Source organism: Tachyglossus aculeatus, chromosome 17 (assembly GCF_015852505.1).
Source record: "Tachyglossus aculeatus isolate mTacAcu1 chromosome 17, mTacAcu1.pri, whole genome shotgun sequence".
Classification (NCBI taxonomy): Eukaryota; Metazoa; Chordata; class Mammalia; order Monotremata; family Tachyglossidae; genus Tachyglossus; species Tachyglossus aculeatus.
In genome coordinates this window covers 38,894,418-38,910,652 of record NC_052082.1, presented here as the reverse complement: position 1 = coordinate 38,910,652, position 16,235 = coordinate 38,894,418, and the positions used below count along the sequence as shown (strand labels likewise).

Here is a 16,235-nt window from a genome sequence, read left to right as displayed (position 1 = left end):
CAAAACTCACCTGTGCTGGGCAGGAGCAGCATGGGAGAAAGTCAAGGGCAGAGATTCAAGTTTACAGCGTCAAAGGAGGCAATGGTAAACCACTGCTGTATTTTTACCCAAAAAACTCTATGGATAAACTACCAGAACGATTGCAGATGGAGGTGGGGCATTCTGGGAGAGATGTGTCCATGGCATCGCTATGGGTCAAAGACGACTTGACAGAAAAATACAAGACAAGAACAGCTCAGGCTGTTCTCCCTCCCTGCAACACTGTTCCCCACCAAATCCACCAAACCATGGCTCCTTCCAGAAACAGTGGGACCTAGTAGAAAGACCACAGGCCTGGGAGTCAGAGGACCTAGATTTTCTGGGAGTCAGTTTCATCATCTGTAAAATGGACTTTCAATAACTGTTCTCCTTCTTACTTAGAATGTGAGCCCCATGGGAAACAGAAACTGTAACTGACCTGATTATCTTGTTTCTACCCTAATGCTCGGCAGTGCTTGGCATGTAGTAAGTGCCCAACAAATTATTATTATTATTAATAATAATAGTGCCTTTCTTAAATGCACCTCTTCCAGGAAGCCTTGGAACTCACAACACCTCAGCCATGTGAGACCAATGTTGTTATTATTACAATTATGTTTAAGTGCTTACTGTGTGCCAAGCATTGTTAAAAGTACTGGGGTAGATATATGTTAATCAGGCTGGACACGGTCCCTGCCCCACAAGGGACTCACAATCTAAGTAGGAGGGAGGAAAAGTATGTAATCCCTCTTTTATAGATGAGGACATTGAAGCACAGAGAAGGTAAGTGAATTAGTCAAAATCAAATGCTTAAATTAAAGTATGTGAAAGTAAGATCCAAATCGAGGTATCAAACCCACTCCAGCAGCCTTTGTCAGGTTAGTGGGTAAAGGTAGGGAAGGGTGGTACAAATAAGAATGGAGCCCTGAAGGACACCCTAGCCAGAAGCAATCCCATTCAGCAGGCAGTTGTCACAGGCGCAGGTCCCTAAGGCTTATATATCACCTAGATGGCTCATTCCTTTAGAAAGCTGTGGGCATAATTGACCAGGTAACTCCTCAAACAAACAGTAGAATGAGAAAGTGAGCCAGCACACCCCAAAATTCCTATATTTATGCCCCATCTGCCCTTTGACACCTCTATTACCCAGTATTAGCCCTGTTACCACTGACCTGTTTGGCTGTCAGGGCTGTCTTGCTTGAATACCCGCTGACCCACTTGAAAATGGGAGACAATACTTTTCCTCAGCAATTACCAGAAGGATCATCCATAGCAAGATCATGGTTCACAGCAGGTCTTCTTTTTTAAGGGATCCCATTGTCTGATCTCCCCAGAGCTTGGCCTTCTGCTTTGTCTTGAGCAACAGCTTTTGAATTAGTGCTGTGATGATGATGAAGTTGATAGTGCAGTAATTTAGACTTGTTAAATGTAAAATGATTAACAATAAAGGAGCACTCATCCACAACCTAGTTGACACTAAAGAGGGAATGACACATTTTTAAATCTCCAGATAACTTGAATGTGTTTGCTATGCTTGGCATGATGCAGTTGTAGAGACAGTCCTAGACTAGGTGATTTGAGTTACAAGAACTGGCACTGACGTTTCTGAATGACACTCTCTGCTGCACAACACATCACTTTCTAGTTACTATATGTCAGTAGCTCTGGGAGCATGGGCATGACTGGATTAATACAGAAGTCATAGGGGCTAGGGTCCAGAGCCTTGTCCACACCCCATATTCCCCCCAAATCAATCAGTCAATCAATGGTATTTATTGAGTACTTACTGTGAGCAGAGCACTGTAAGCACTTGGGAATTTTATATATCAGAATTGGTAATAATAATAATAATGTTAATAACAGAATAATAATAACTGTGGTATTTGTTAAGTGCTTACTATGTGCCAAGCACTGTTCTAAGCACTGAGGTAGATATAAGGTAATCAGGTTGGACACAGTTTCTGTCCCACATGGGGCTCACAGTCTTAATCCCCATTTTACAGATGAGGTAACTGAAGCCCAGAGAAGTGCCCAAGGTCACACAGCAGACATGTGGCAGAGCTGGGATTAGAACCCATGTACTCTGACTACAATGCCTGTTCTCTTTCCACTAGGCCATGCTACTTCTCTGTTAGAGATGTCACCTGCCCACAGTGATCTTAAAATGAGCATGAACATCAGAATTCATAATCCCAGCCCCTAACATTTCTCTTAATTGCTGCACAGAAGTGAATTTAGACTTTTTACATGCACGGTGCTGCTGACGCCCACCTCTATCCCAATCCACAAGAACAGGGCATTCCACCACCGCAGATGCCAAACCCAGGCATGTGACTTGAGCAAGCTGTGACCTGTTCCACTCTCACCCCACTGAAAGCCACCTGTAAGCATGGCTAGATCAGTACCCTTTCCCCAGCCCTTTTCCAGCCAAGTACTGAACCTGCCAATGCCAGTCCCCTCTTGCCACTCTCACATATCGTGTGGCACTTGTTAAGTCACACTAGAGGCAATTAGGGACAAAGGGGTTTGTGACTGTTTTATGACTGAATAAACCACGATTTTCAGTATCACAGAAAGTAACATTTATTAAAATACAGGAAAACATCAAGCGCAACAGATTCTGCTTCTCATCACCTCAACCCAGGGGAGATGACATCTCTGACACTATTTAAGTCCTCAACCCAGAGGGTTTGAGAATCTGAGTTTCCTATTGCAGGATGATCAACCCCATTAGGTGTTCAGGTCCTTAATGGGACAGACGGAGTCGGGCTGTCCCTGGCTTCCCTTCCGAGTGCAGTGAGCAGCAGCGACAGGTCTTTCCCGCAGCCTTTGATACTATATCTGCCGATTGTTACATCGAGTCTTCCACCGAATTATCCTAATCTATCAATTACAGTTCCTTTGTGTTCCATTCTTAGAAAGTGTCTTGCCTGGGGCCCCTGCAGGTGTGTCTTCACATGGAACATATCTTTCTGGCTGGCTGGGATCATGGGAAGCAGAAGTGATATGCCGAAGGGCGTTAAATTTAATACGATGTTTACATGAGGTGCAAACTGCACACTTCAGCACTACTGTCCATCCCACAATTAAACCAGCTTAAAGATAAATACTGGACCATGGTGGATGGGGAGGCCAGGTAAGAAGGGGACAAATTTGGAACACGGGCAGAAAAGCCCCTAAGAAGCATATTCTATGAGAAGCTGTGTGGTCTGGTGAACAGAGCACAAGCTTAGGAGTCGGATGGACTTAGGTTCTAATCCTGGCTCTGCCACTCGTTTGCTGTGTGACTTTGGCCAAGTCACTTAACTTCTCTGTGCCTTAGTTACCCCATCTGTAAAATGGAGATTAAGGCTGTGAGGCCCATATGGGACACTGAATGTATCCAACCTGATTAGCTTACATCTACCTTAGTGCTAATACAGTGTATGGCACATAGGATACACTTAACAAATACCATTAAAAAAAGAATGGCGCTGGAGAGGGAGACAATGGAGTGAGGTGGGGGAGGGAAGATTTACAATGTAATTTCTTATCATTTGCAATGAACCACCCACCTGGGCAGGGGCTTGAAAAAAATGCCAGATGATGGTGTACCTAGAAATGATATGAATAAATGCTATGAAATTGAACAAGCAAGAAATTGCTTTCTGTAATAATAATAATAATAATAATAATAATAATAATAATAGCATTTGTTAACTGCTTACTATGTGCAAAGCATTGTTCTAAGTGCTGGGGGGATACAAAGTGATCAGGTTGTCCCACGTGGGGCTCACAGTCTTAATCCCCATTTTACAGATGAGGTGACTGAGGCTCAGAGAAGTTAAATGACTTGCCCAAAGTCACACAGCTGCCAAGTGGTGGAACCAGGATTAGAACCCATGACCTCTGACTCCCAAGCCCATGCTCCTTCCACAGAGCCATGAGGTCCCACGTGGGGCTCACAGTCTAGGTAGGAGGGAGAATAGGTATTGAATCCCCAATTTGTAGATGAGGGAACTGAGGCACAGAGAAGTTAAGTGACTTTCCTAAGGTCACACAGCAGGTAAGTGGCAGAGCTGGGATGACTCCCAAGCCTGTGTTCTTTCCACTAGGCCTCGCTGCTTCCCTTCCTGTTTCTCACAACCTCCAGAACTGGAACAGGTCTCTTGCTGAGGTACTAGTAATGGTAGGAGTAGTAGTAGTAATAGTGGTAGCAGTTGACAGCCCACCTGATGCAAAGCAAGCAATACTAAGTGCTTAGAAAGTACAAAATGAAGAAGTGGCACATTCCCTACTCACAAGGAAGTTTTATTCTAATGGGGAATGCAGGCATAAAAATATTTACAGATATAGTCAAAGTAATTCAGTGAACATTTCTGGGCAGTTCAGGAGCCAAGAGATTTCAATCAATGAGAACTAAACTTCAGGCCAACAGCTTGCTAATGTGGTAACACTCTTGGCTGGATTTTGGGGCTGGTTTGGGAGTGTACTTGACAACTGAAACTGCAGCTAAACAAATGACACCTTGCCCTTCTCAACAGTTGAATTCAGGGAAACACCATGACCTCAAGTATAAAAATCAGCAGGAAGGGACCAAACAGAAAAATTTCAAGCTAAGTTTTCTACCATTGATATTGACCAACTTGTATAATAATAATAATAATAATGGCATTTATTAAGTGCTTACTATGTGCAAAGCACTGTTCTAAGTGCTGGGGAGGTTAAAAGGTGATCAGGTTGTCCCACTGGGGGCTCACAGTCTTCATCCCCATTTTACAGATGAGGTAACTGAGGCACAGAGAAGTTAAGTGACTTGCCCAAAGTCACACAGCTGACAATTGGTGGAGGCAGAATTTGAACCCATGACCTCTGACTCCAAAGCCCATGCTCTTTTCCACTGAGCCACGCTGCTTCTATCTACAGTGTATAGATGCACTTTAAGTATGAAGCAAGATAAGAGCTATGTGGCTTGGTTGGATTTATTGAAAAATGATATTATTGTTATTATACCTGAATTCAACACTGCAGAAGTTAAGCAGCTGGCAGCACACAATAACCTGAGCAATTGGAATGAGGATGAGGTTGAGGATAGAGCTGATTTGAGTCTACTCATCAAAAAGAGAAGATATATAAGAAGATTAATATGATCAGCTGAGACCGAGAGGGGATCAGACAGAGGATCACCAATGAGTTAGAGATAACACCATGCACAAGTAAATGATTAACACCGAGATGCAATGGTATTTATTGGGAGCTTACTCTATAGAGAGCACTGTACTAAGCACTTGGGAGAGCACAATGTATTTGGAAGACATGATTCCTGCCTTTGAGGAGGGGGAGAGAGAGCCGGATTAAATATCAGTAATTTTTTTATCTAAAGCAAGAATTGTCTCTAAATCAGCAAATGAGAATTAGAGAAATGCCTGTTAGCTAATGGAACAGCCACATCAGTTGTTCCACTGAGTATCCATCTTAGATCCTTTAGGGCACAACAGTAACATGGGTGCATTAATTAGGCAGAGTTTTGCAACCAATAGAATAATAAGGTTCTAATCCCACCTCCACCACTTGTCAGCTTTTGGGCAAGTCACTTCACTTCTCTGGGCCTCAGTTCCCTCGTCTGTAAAATGGGGATTAAGACTGTGAGCCCCCCGTGGGACAACCTGATCACCTTGTAACTTCTCCAGCACTTAGAACAGTGCTTTGCACATAGTAAGCACTTAATAAATGCCATTATTATCAGAGAAGCAGTGTGGCTCAGTAGAAAGAGCACAGGCTTTGGAATTAGAGGTCATGGGTTCAAATTCCGACTCCATCAATTGTCAGCTGTGTGACTTTGAGCAAGTCACTTAACTTCTCTGTGCCTCAGTTAACTTATCTGTAAAATGGGGATTAAGACTGTGAGTCCCCCGTGGGACAACCTGATCACCTTGTAACCTCCTCAGTGCTTAGAACAGTGCTTTACACATAGTAAGCACTTAATAAATGCCATTATTATTATTATTATTATTATTATTATTATTATTATCTGTCAAATGGGGATGAAGACTGTGAGCCCCACGTGGGACAACCTGATTACCTTGTATCTACCCCAGTGCTTAGAACAGGGCTTGGCACAGAGTAAGCACTTAATAAAAACCATTATTATTTATTATTTGTTAAACACTATGTGTCAAGCACTGTTCTCAGCGCTGGGGTAGATTCAGATTGTTGTCCCATGTAGGGCTCACAATCTTAATCCCCATTTTACAGATGAGGTAACTGAGGCACAGAGAAGTTAAGTGACTTGCCCAAAGTCACACATGTGACAAGTAGCAGAGCGGGGATTAGAACCCATGACCTCTGACTCTTAAACCTATGCTCTTTCCACTAAACCACACTACTTCTCTAAAATACTGATGTACTTGTTAAGTGCTTAGTATGTGCCAAGCACTGTTCTACGCACTGGGGTAGATACAAGGTTATCAGTTTGTCCCACTTGGGGTTCATAGTCTTTTAATATATATAGTCTTTGTATATATGTATATATGGTTGTACATATTTATTACTCTATTTATTTATTTATTTATTTTACTTGTACATTTCTATCCTACTTATTTTATTTTGTTGGTATGTTTGGTTCTGTTCTCTGTCTCCCCCTTTTAGACTGTGAGCCCACTGTTGGGTAGGGACTGTCTCTATGTGATGCCAATTTGTACTTCCCAAGCGCTTAGTACAGTGCTCTGCACATAGTAAGCGCTCAATAAATACGATTGATTGATTGATTGATTGATTGATTTTAATCCACATTTTACAGATGAGGTAACTGAGGCACAGTGAAGTTAAGTAATTTGCCCAGTCATACAACTGACGCTGATGTAATAGGAGAATGTGCATCCTAATTAGAGATGGGTAAGGAATATAATTTAATGAACTCAATTAATTGTATATGTCAAATTTTATAACAAATAATAAATGTATTAAATGATAAAATGTAATAAATTTTTGCCTGCTGCCCAGGAGAAATGCAGCAGCCAGTCCCTCCATCCTGCCTTTTCCAACATGGCAGGCTGAAGAGACAGTGGTGATGAGGTGTTCTAAACTTTTAGAACATTGGGAAGACTGTGAGTGAGATTGTGGCTATAACTGTGGTTGCAGCTGTGTCTGTGACTTTGGTTACAGTTTTGGCTGTGACTATGGCTCTAACTGTTGTTACAGGTATGGCTGTGACCGGCTAATCTATGGAGATAGCTGTGGCTGTGGCTAGGGTTGGGGCTGTGGCTATGACAATGACCGTAGCTTTGGCTATGAATATGGCTATGGCTATGACTGTGGCTATATGCATGGGTTGTGCCTGTGGTTAAGGCTGTTGTTGTGGTTGGAGCTGGAGCTCTGGCTGTGGCTGTGGCTTTTGGAACTGTAGAATTTTATCAACTTTATCTGCATGGTGAGAAAATCTCACCTCCTTTAGTCAAAGGCTCACTAGTGTTCTAACAGCTCTTTCCATAATCATCATTATTCTTGCCTTTGATGTTGGTATTGGGGGGGACAGTGAGATGCTTCAAAAGTGGGCTCTCTGGCTATTAGCCCATCAGGAATTGTTGCTCTTCGAAGACAGGCGTGTAAAGGGATGATAACGATCTACACCAGTCCTCTTTGTAGAAATGATTACTTCCTTGGTCTAGAGCACCTGTTCTGTCCTGGGCATGACTACTAATCTCTCTGCCTCCAGTCTTTCCCTTTTCATGTCCAATTTTCATTCTGCTGCTGGAATTACTTCATTATTGTTCTGCTCATACCTCCCTACTACCACTCCCCAGAGAAGTATAGTATAGAAAACACCCAAACAGCAATTTATTACAATCCAAGCACATTTATTTCCACTCCCTCCCAAAAGATCCCAGCTCATATCCATGGATCCAGGTGCTGAGAAGGTGTTGCCTACAGATTCATTTACAAATTTATTATTGTATATATTATTCATTTACAAATTCCCTCCTCCAGCACAAACCATACCAGCACAAATCCTCTCTGCTCTTCCACTGGGTGCTTGGCCTTCAGTCTGTTCCTGCAGCCAACCAGTAGTCAATAACATCAGCATTCACTTTTCCTGGTGGAGCACATTGGGTCTTGCCTTTCTGGGTCACTGCCACCACATGGCTGGGGTTCAGGACTTGAGTGTTGAGCAGAGGCAAGATGCCGGGGTTGGACCTCTGCTGGACCCCAGAGCCCCGTTGGGGGTGGGGGGGGAGATGGTATTGGAACCCAGTCCCCAACACTGTTGGACTAAGGACTGGGGAGTGGGAGGGAAAGGAGACACCTGAGGAGGGTCGTGCTGAGCTTCGCCCACCCGAAGACTGGGAGAAGGGGTGAAGCAGAAACTTCTCCCTCTCAGCTTCAAAGCTCTCCATCACCTCGCCCCCTCCTACCTCACCTCCCTTCTCTCCTTCTACAGTGCAGCCCGCACCCTCTGCTCTTCTGCTGCTAACCTCCTCACTGTACCTCATTCTCGCCTAGCCCACCGTCGACCCCTGGCCCACATCCTACCTCTGGCCTGGAATGCCCTCCCTCCTCACATCTGCCAAACCAGCTCTCTTCTTCCCTTCAAAGCCCTACTGAGAGCTCACCTCCTCCAGGAGGCCTTCCCAGACTGAGTCCTCCCTTTTTCCTCTCCTCCTCCGCCTCCCCTCTCCATCACCCCCCCCTCTGTCCTACCCCCTTCCCCTGCCCACAGCACTTGTGTATATTTGTATATATTTATTACTCTATTTATTTTATTAATGATGTGCATATAGCTATAATTTTATTTATTCTGATGGTACTGACACCTGTCTACTTGTTTTGCTTTGTTGTCTGTCTCCCCCTTCTAGGCTGTGAGCCCATTGTTGGGTAGGGACCTTCTCTATATGTTGCCAATTTGTACTTCCCAAGCACTTAGTACAGTGCTCTGCACACAGTAAGTGCTCAATAAATACGATTGAATGAATTGAATGAATGAATGAATGAATGAAAGTGGGGCCGGAACCAGGAATCTGATTTCTGAGGAAAGGGGGAAGGAAACATCAGTCTTACAGCAGCAGCAGCAGTCTGAGCTCTCCATGAGGTGAATTTGCTGCTTTGGCTCCCAGCCCCAATGCCACCCCCCATCCCCAGTCCTTTTCCCTACTGCTCACCCACATTATATTCCCTGCAGAAACCAACCTACCCTCTACCCTGCTACTCCTGTTGCTGATGCCACTCACCTGCCTCCCTAGAAAGCTGAAACCTTCTGTTCCTCCCTCTCCCCCACCAATCATGTATACGCTCCTAATCAGGAACCTGGGCTCCACTGGGCAGTGTAACCAGCACAGCCTAGGTGGATGACCACCAGTGTCCTCAACAATGGGCAGGGTGTCACCCAGGCAGATACTAGAACAGGTGACACTCTCCACTCCTCAAAAACCTTCATTGGTTGCCCATTACTTTTGGCCTCGAGCAGATATTTCTAACCATTAACCTTAAAAGTCTCAGTCAAGTTTTTTGCTTCCTACCTGTTCATTCTCTTTCTCACTGCATGCCAGCTTGTGTGGGGTCAGAGAAGTGTGAGACAAGAATGGCTCTGTTCTAAGCACTTGGGCAAGAGTAGAACAAAATTAGCAGACTATGAGTTTACAGACTAGAAGGGGTGGGAGACTTTACCATGAAAAAGCGGTTTTATAATGAAAGATGTACATGAGCGCTGTGGGGTTAGATGGGGTGAATATTATGACCAGGGCAGAAGACTAGGGGAATTTAGAAAGGGACTGTGCAAGAGGGTCATTAGCAGCAAAGCAGGTAGGATGGCCCAGGTGCAGATTGGTGAGGGTATACCTCACATGTATATGTGTACACCAAGTGCCAACACCACTTTGCCCCACTGAGACTCTGTAAGGCCCTGTCTGACATCACCCTCCTCACCTGAGACCTCCAGCTGGGTGTTGTTTTATGGTATTAAGTGCTTACTGTATGCCAGGCACTCTTCTGAGCACTGGGGTAGAAACAAAGAAGTCAGGTTGACCTTGGTCCGTGTCCCCTACGGGGCTCACAGTTGCAACCCCCATTTTAAAGATGAGGTAACTGAGGCCTACAGAAGTGAAGTGACTTGCCCAAGGTCACACACCAGACAAATGGTGGGTTTGTGACAACTGGAAGCTGTAGTTTTGTTTTGTTGTCTGTCTTCCCCCTTCTAGACTGTGAGCCCGTTGTTGGGTAGGGATTGTCTTTGTTGCCAAAATGTACTTTCCAAGCGCTTTGTACAGTGCTGTGAACACAGTAAGAGCTCAATAAATACGAATGAATGAATGAATGACATGAACACCCTTCTCATTAGCTGAGTTCTCTGCTCACAGGTATTACAGGGAGCATCATGGATTCAGATCCTTGAACTAGTGGATATAAATATAAAATCACAGAGTCATCAGTTGGGCATCAAATCCATTTCCAGTGGGAAAGTGGCATCAAGATACTGAATAAGCCTGACAATCTCCCACATGACGCATCTCTCTCTACTGCAGTGACTGATGAGTCTTTGAGGGCATAAAGAGAGGACAAGGCTTTTTAGTACACTGAATACCATATCATAGGACTCTTCCCCTGCCCCTATCTTAAGAACTCAGCTATAACCAAACACCTGTTTTTTACCCAGGTCCCCACAGAGATGTCAGCACATCCCAGCTGGGTCCCCCAACCTGACATCCTCAGCAATATGGCTCCAGCATTTCTTCTTGTGTTCAATCAATCAAAGCAATTTATTGATTGTTTATTATCTGCAGAGCACTGTACTAAGTGCTTGGGAGAGTACAATAGAGTAGATAGGCATGATCCCTTCCCTCAAGAAGTTTACAAGCTAGCTGGGGAGGCACACATTAAAATATAGTATAGATAAGGCAAGTGACAGAGTGTAAGGTATGAACCTAAATGTTGTGGTGTTGGGGTAACAAAGTGCTTAAGAGGTGATGCAGAATGGAGGTATTGCATAGTCGAGGGGGCTACATGATAAGTCAAAGAAGGCTTCCTGGAGGAGATTATAATTTTAGTTGGATTTTGAAGATGGAGATATTAGTGGTTGGTCAGATATGACGGGGGAGTTCGCGGCAGGAGGGAGGGAGCTAGTGGTCAACAATGAGAGAGATGAAACTGAGACACAATCATTAGGTTGGTGTTAGAGAAGTATATGGGAGAGGAACAAGGATAAAGCACTTAACATATACTATTGATGAATGAATGATAGGTGAGGATAGGTAACTGAGTGCCTAGGAGGATAGGGGGAGAAAGAGATTGTTGGAGGGGTGGGGTAGTTATGAAGCAACACCAGAAGGTGGGTGGAGAAGGGAGCCAACTGCTCCTTTCCCAGTGAGTCTTGGGGAGTGGAAGAAGATGAAGCCCCCTTGGGAGAGAAATGCAGGGGAAATAGTGTCATCTGAGGAGAGCAAGTTTTCAGTGATGTTGAGGAGGAGCAGATTGGGTCACGACCAGGTCAAGGGTGAAGGAAATTTGCCTTCTCAGATCTTTTTCCTTCTCTGAATGCGCAGCCTAGTTTTTAGTGACTAATTCCTTTTCATTCAAATTCAACACAAGTCAGAGCAAGTTCAATCTTTTAATAAAATGTGCTTTTTCCACTTTCACAATAAATTCCCCAGTGGAAAAATCATCCCCCACATCCCACTGGCCAAATGATATTCAGACTGGTCATTTCTGGGTAGCAGTTTCTAGTCCGAGCTTCCAAGTATTGGGATTGTAGACTACATCAAACGTGTGAGAAGGAGATAATGACCACCACTCCCCACCAGTGAGAGAACGTGCTTCCTCAAAGGATTCTGGGAACATGTCCACAGTCACTCAGAGCTCCAGCACAGTCATGTTTCGCTTACAGATCCAGCGGCGGGTGGATTGACAGCTGTCGGGAGAGAGTTCCTTTTTCCCTTTGAGAGAGGCACAGTCCATTTCTGGCATGCTTTTATCCATTTTTACGCAGCTAAAAGGAGAAATGACCTTTCATTCTCATGAATTTGGGGGCAGGGCCTGCTCTGAACTTGGTTGGGCCTGTGTGTGAGGGAGGGCCAGGTCTCCATCACATGGGGCCTGGTTATGCGCATCTTGTACATGTTACTAAAATCGCAGTGTCTCCAAGAAGTCTTCCCCGACTAAGCTCTCATTTCCCCTGTCCCTTTGGCATCACCTATACACTAGGATCTTGACCCTTTAAGCACTCAATATGCATTCCTTCTTCAGCCCCACAGTACTTATGGAAGCAGCGTGGCTTAGTGGAAAGAGCCCAGGCTTGGGAGTCAGAGGTCATGGGTTCAAATCCTGACTCCACCACTTGTCAGCTGGGTGACTTTGGGCAAGTCACTTAGCTTCTCTGGACCTCAGTTCCCTCATCTGTAAAATGGGGATTAAGACTGTGAGCCCACATAGGACAACCTGTTAACCTTGTATCTATCCCAGCGCTTAGAGCAGTGCTCGGCACATAGTAAGCGCTTAACAAAAAACATTATTATTATTATTATGCACATATTCATAATTATGCACATATTCATAATTTATTTTAATGTCTGTCTCCCCCTCTAGACTATAAGCTCCTGTTGGGTAGGAAAGGTGTTTACCAACTCTGTTGTATTGTAGTCTCCCAAGCTCTTAGTACAGTACTCTGCCCACAGTAAGAGCTCAATAAATACCTTGATTAATTAATTGATTAATTGATTGATTTGAGAAAGGGACAGTTGGGAAGCTGGAAGAGGCCAGTCAGTTCTGCTCTGAGACAGAGACAAGGAGATGCTTCTCAGCCAGATATGGAGGGAGATGCCAGGCTACCCTGCTCTGGAGATGAGTGGAGATCCCAGATCTGCCAATTGTCAGCTGTGTGAATTTGGGCAAGTCACTTAACTTCTCTGTGCCTCAGTTACCTCATCTGTAAAATTGGGATGAAGACTGTGAGCCCCCTGTGGGACAACCTGGTCACCTTGTAACCTCCCCAGTGCTTAGAACAGTGCTTTGCACATATAAGTGCATAATAAATGCCATTATTATTATTATTACAGGCCTCCAATTTCTGATGCTTGCACTACCCCTGCAGCACCACACATACTCCCGACATCGAGGCCTGATAGGAGGGGTCCAGGGACCCTCCTCCCCCATGGGACTATATACACTCTCTGCACTGAGGGCTGACAGGATGGGCTCTGGAGACCCTCCTCCCAGACAGGGACAAACATACTCTCCTCATGGAGGGTTATAGAATGGGATCCTGAGACCCTCCTTCCCTGCAGGGCCATACACACTCCTCAGGCTGACGGCTGATAGGATGGGTCCTGACACCCTTCCCCCCAACAGTGCTTCTAATGTTCTCTGTACTGCTTGCTGATAGAATGGGACCTTGAGACCCTCCTCTCCAACAGGGAGAAGTTCCCTGCACAGAGGGCTGATAGGATGGGGCCCTGACACCCTCCTCCCACAAAGTGTCTCACATGCTCTCCACACTGATTGCTGATAGGATAGGGCCTTGAGACCCTCCTTACCCACAGGCCAAAGGACGCTGAACCCCAAAGTGCCTGGAACAGGCTAGGACAGGGATGACAGTAAGGGGTGTCAGGGGTCAGCTCAGGCCAGAACAAGAGATGAGGAAATAAGGAGGAGAGGAAGTGTGGCTCCAGAGGGACTGAGAACTAGAAGGGGATTCCAAGCTTAGGAAGATTGGGAAGTCAGATGAGTTGTAGATGCAACAACTCAAAGGAGAGCAGTGGGTTCCCACTTGTTCCTAGGATGGAGCAGGCACTCAGCTCATCCCTCAATGAGGTAGCCCTTAATGATCCAATAAATCAATCAATCAAAAGTATACTTTAAGCACTTACTGAGTGTAGAGCACTGCACTAAGTTCTTGGAAAAGTCCATAGACATGATCCCTTCTCTTGTAGGGAGGACAGACATTAAAATAAATTTAAAGTATGATGAAACAATGATGAAGCAACAGAATATAAAGATAAATATGTAAGTACCTCAGAGAGATGAGAGAACCCAGATGCTTAGAAAATGTGGAAGTGCTGAAGTGACAGGAGGAGGAAATAAAAATCAGTGAGATGTGACATTAAGCAGACTAGTCAGAAGAGCCATGATGATAGGGAGAGCAGATGTCCACTGCATGTGAAGAGGGAGAGAATTCCCCATAGAAGCAGCGTGGCCTAGTGAAAAGGGCTTGGGCCTGGATAGTAGAGGACCTGGGTTCTAATCCTGGATCTGCCACTTGTCTCACAGCACCTTACAGCACCTCGCATACTACCTGCACTGAATGCTTATAGGATGGGACAATAAAGACCCTCCTCCTCCAAAGACCACCGGAAGTTGAACTCCAAAGCGCCAAGGAAAGGCTGGGGCAGGAATGATAGTGTGGGGTCTCAGAGGGCAGCTGGGCCTGGAACAAGAGATGAGGAAATAGGGAGGATAGGAGGGGTGGAAAAGTCCAGAGGGACAGAAAGCTGGAAGGGGATTCTCGCTTTCTTGCAGAATGACCCCTGATAATAGGGACAGAAAGGATCTGCTGCCTGTGAAGGGGAAGTGAGTTCCCCCTAGAATAGTAATAATAATAATAGTAATAATAATAATAATAATAATAATAATGGTATTAGTTAAGCACTTACTAAGTGCCAAGCACTGTTCTAAGCACTAACACTGTTAGCAGCATGGCCTAGTGGGAAGAGCTTGGGTCTGGGTGTCAGAGGACCTGGATTCTAATTCTAGATCTGCCACTTGCCTACCGGGTAAACTCGGGCAAGTCACTTCACCTTTCTGTTCCTCAGTTTCCTCATTTGTAAAATGGGGATTCAATACCAGTTCTTCATCATATATAGACTGTGAACCCTGTGTGGGCCAGGGACTTTTACTGACTTGATTAATCTTGCATCCTCCTGATGCTTATTAAAGTGCTTGGCACATAGTAAACACTTAACAAATATTATTATTGTTATTATTATTATTGATATTAATATTCCAGGTAGGGAAAAGGGGATGCGTGAGAGATGGGTTCTGAGAGACACTGTGGGAGGTCCAGGACAGGGTTTGACTCTCTGTTGGCAGGACGCATCCTTCGGACTCTCCAACCTAGTTCGCACCATGTGGTTCCTTTGACCCTTCATTCTTTCCTTTCAGATCTTTCTTCCAGGAAGTCAATCTTGATGACAGGGACAGACTTAACACTAAGGACCCAGCCTGACCCTGAGCCCACATTTTCCACACATCCGTTCCTTGGATGGGACTGTGATGATCCATCACGCTTCCCCTCGCACAGAAAAGGAAGAAAAGCCAATGATTCTAGGAACAGGGAATCTGCTCAGTCACTCACCTGGTGACATCAGATGGAGCACAGTCAATTAGAGATTTTTTAGGAGAGGAGAGACATATGCAGAATGATCATTTAGAAAATTGATCTAGTCAACAGAATGAAGTATAGCCTGGAGAAGGGAGAGACTGGAAATCGGAACATAAGTTGGGGGGCTGATGGTGTAATCAAGCTAGAATATTATAAGTGCCTGATCAAGACTAGTGGCTGTTTCAGTGGAGAGGTGGATTCTGGAAATATTGTGCAGGAAAAACAAATAGGGCTATAGTGGCAGAACGAATACAAGAGTTGAGAGAGGGAGAAATCCAGAATCCTGCCAACATTGTAGGCTTCAAAGACAACAAATCTTTGTTGCCTTTGGCATAACAAATGCCATAAAAAATAAGACAGGAAGGATATCTGGTATTTTTATAAACTATGAAAGGAAAGATAGCTGGGGGGAAAATGAGGGAGGGAGGATGAGAAGTTCTGTTTTAGACGTATTGAGTTTAAGGTGTTGACAGGATTTCTATATGGAGTTGCCCTGGAGGAAAGAAGAAATGTGAGGTGGTAGATGTATTGAGTTTAAGGTGTTGACAGGATTTCTATATGGAGTTGCCTTGGAGGAAAGAAGAAATGTGAGGTGGTAGAAAAGGTGAGAGAGAGAAGTCAGGGATAATGAGAGAGATTTGGGAGTCAGCCACATAAAGGTGGCAGTTGAAGCCATGGAAGCAGATGATCTCCCCAAGGGAGTGAGTGTAAAATGAGGAAAGAAAGGGACTCAGAAATAAATCTTTAGCAACACACACAATTAATCAGTGAGAATTGGAAGTGGAGTCAGAGAAAGAGAGTACAGGGAGGTAAAAGTGAAGCAGCATGGCCTAATGGAAAGACCACAGGTCTGGCAATCAGAGAACCTGGGTTCTAA

The 16,235-nt window shown here is 44.7% G+C and overlaps 1 pseudogene; it reads right to left on the bottom strand.

Moving 5' to 3' along the window:
- Positions 1-8,036: 8,036 nt before the first annotated feature.
- LOC119939040 overlaps positions 8,037-16,235 on the bottom strand; it is a 31,342-nt pseudogene continuing 23,143 nt past the window's right edge.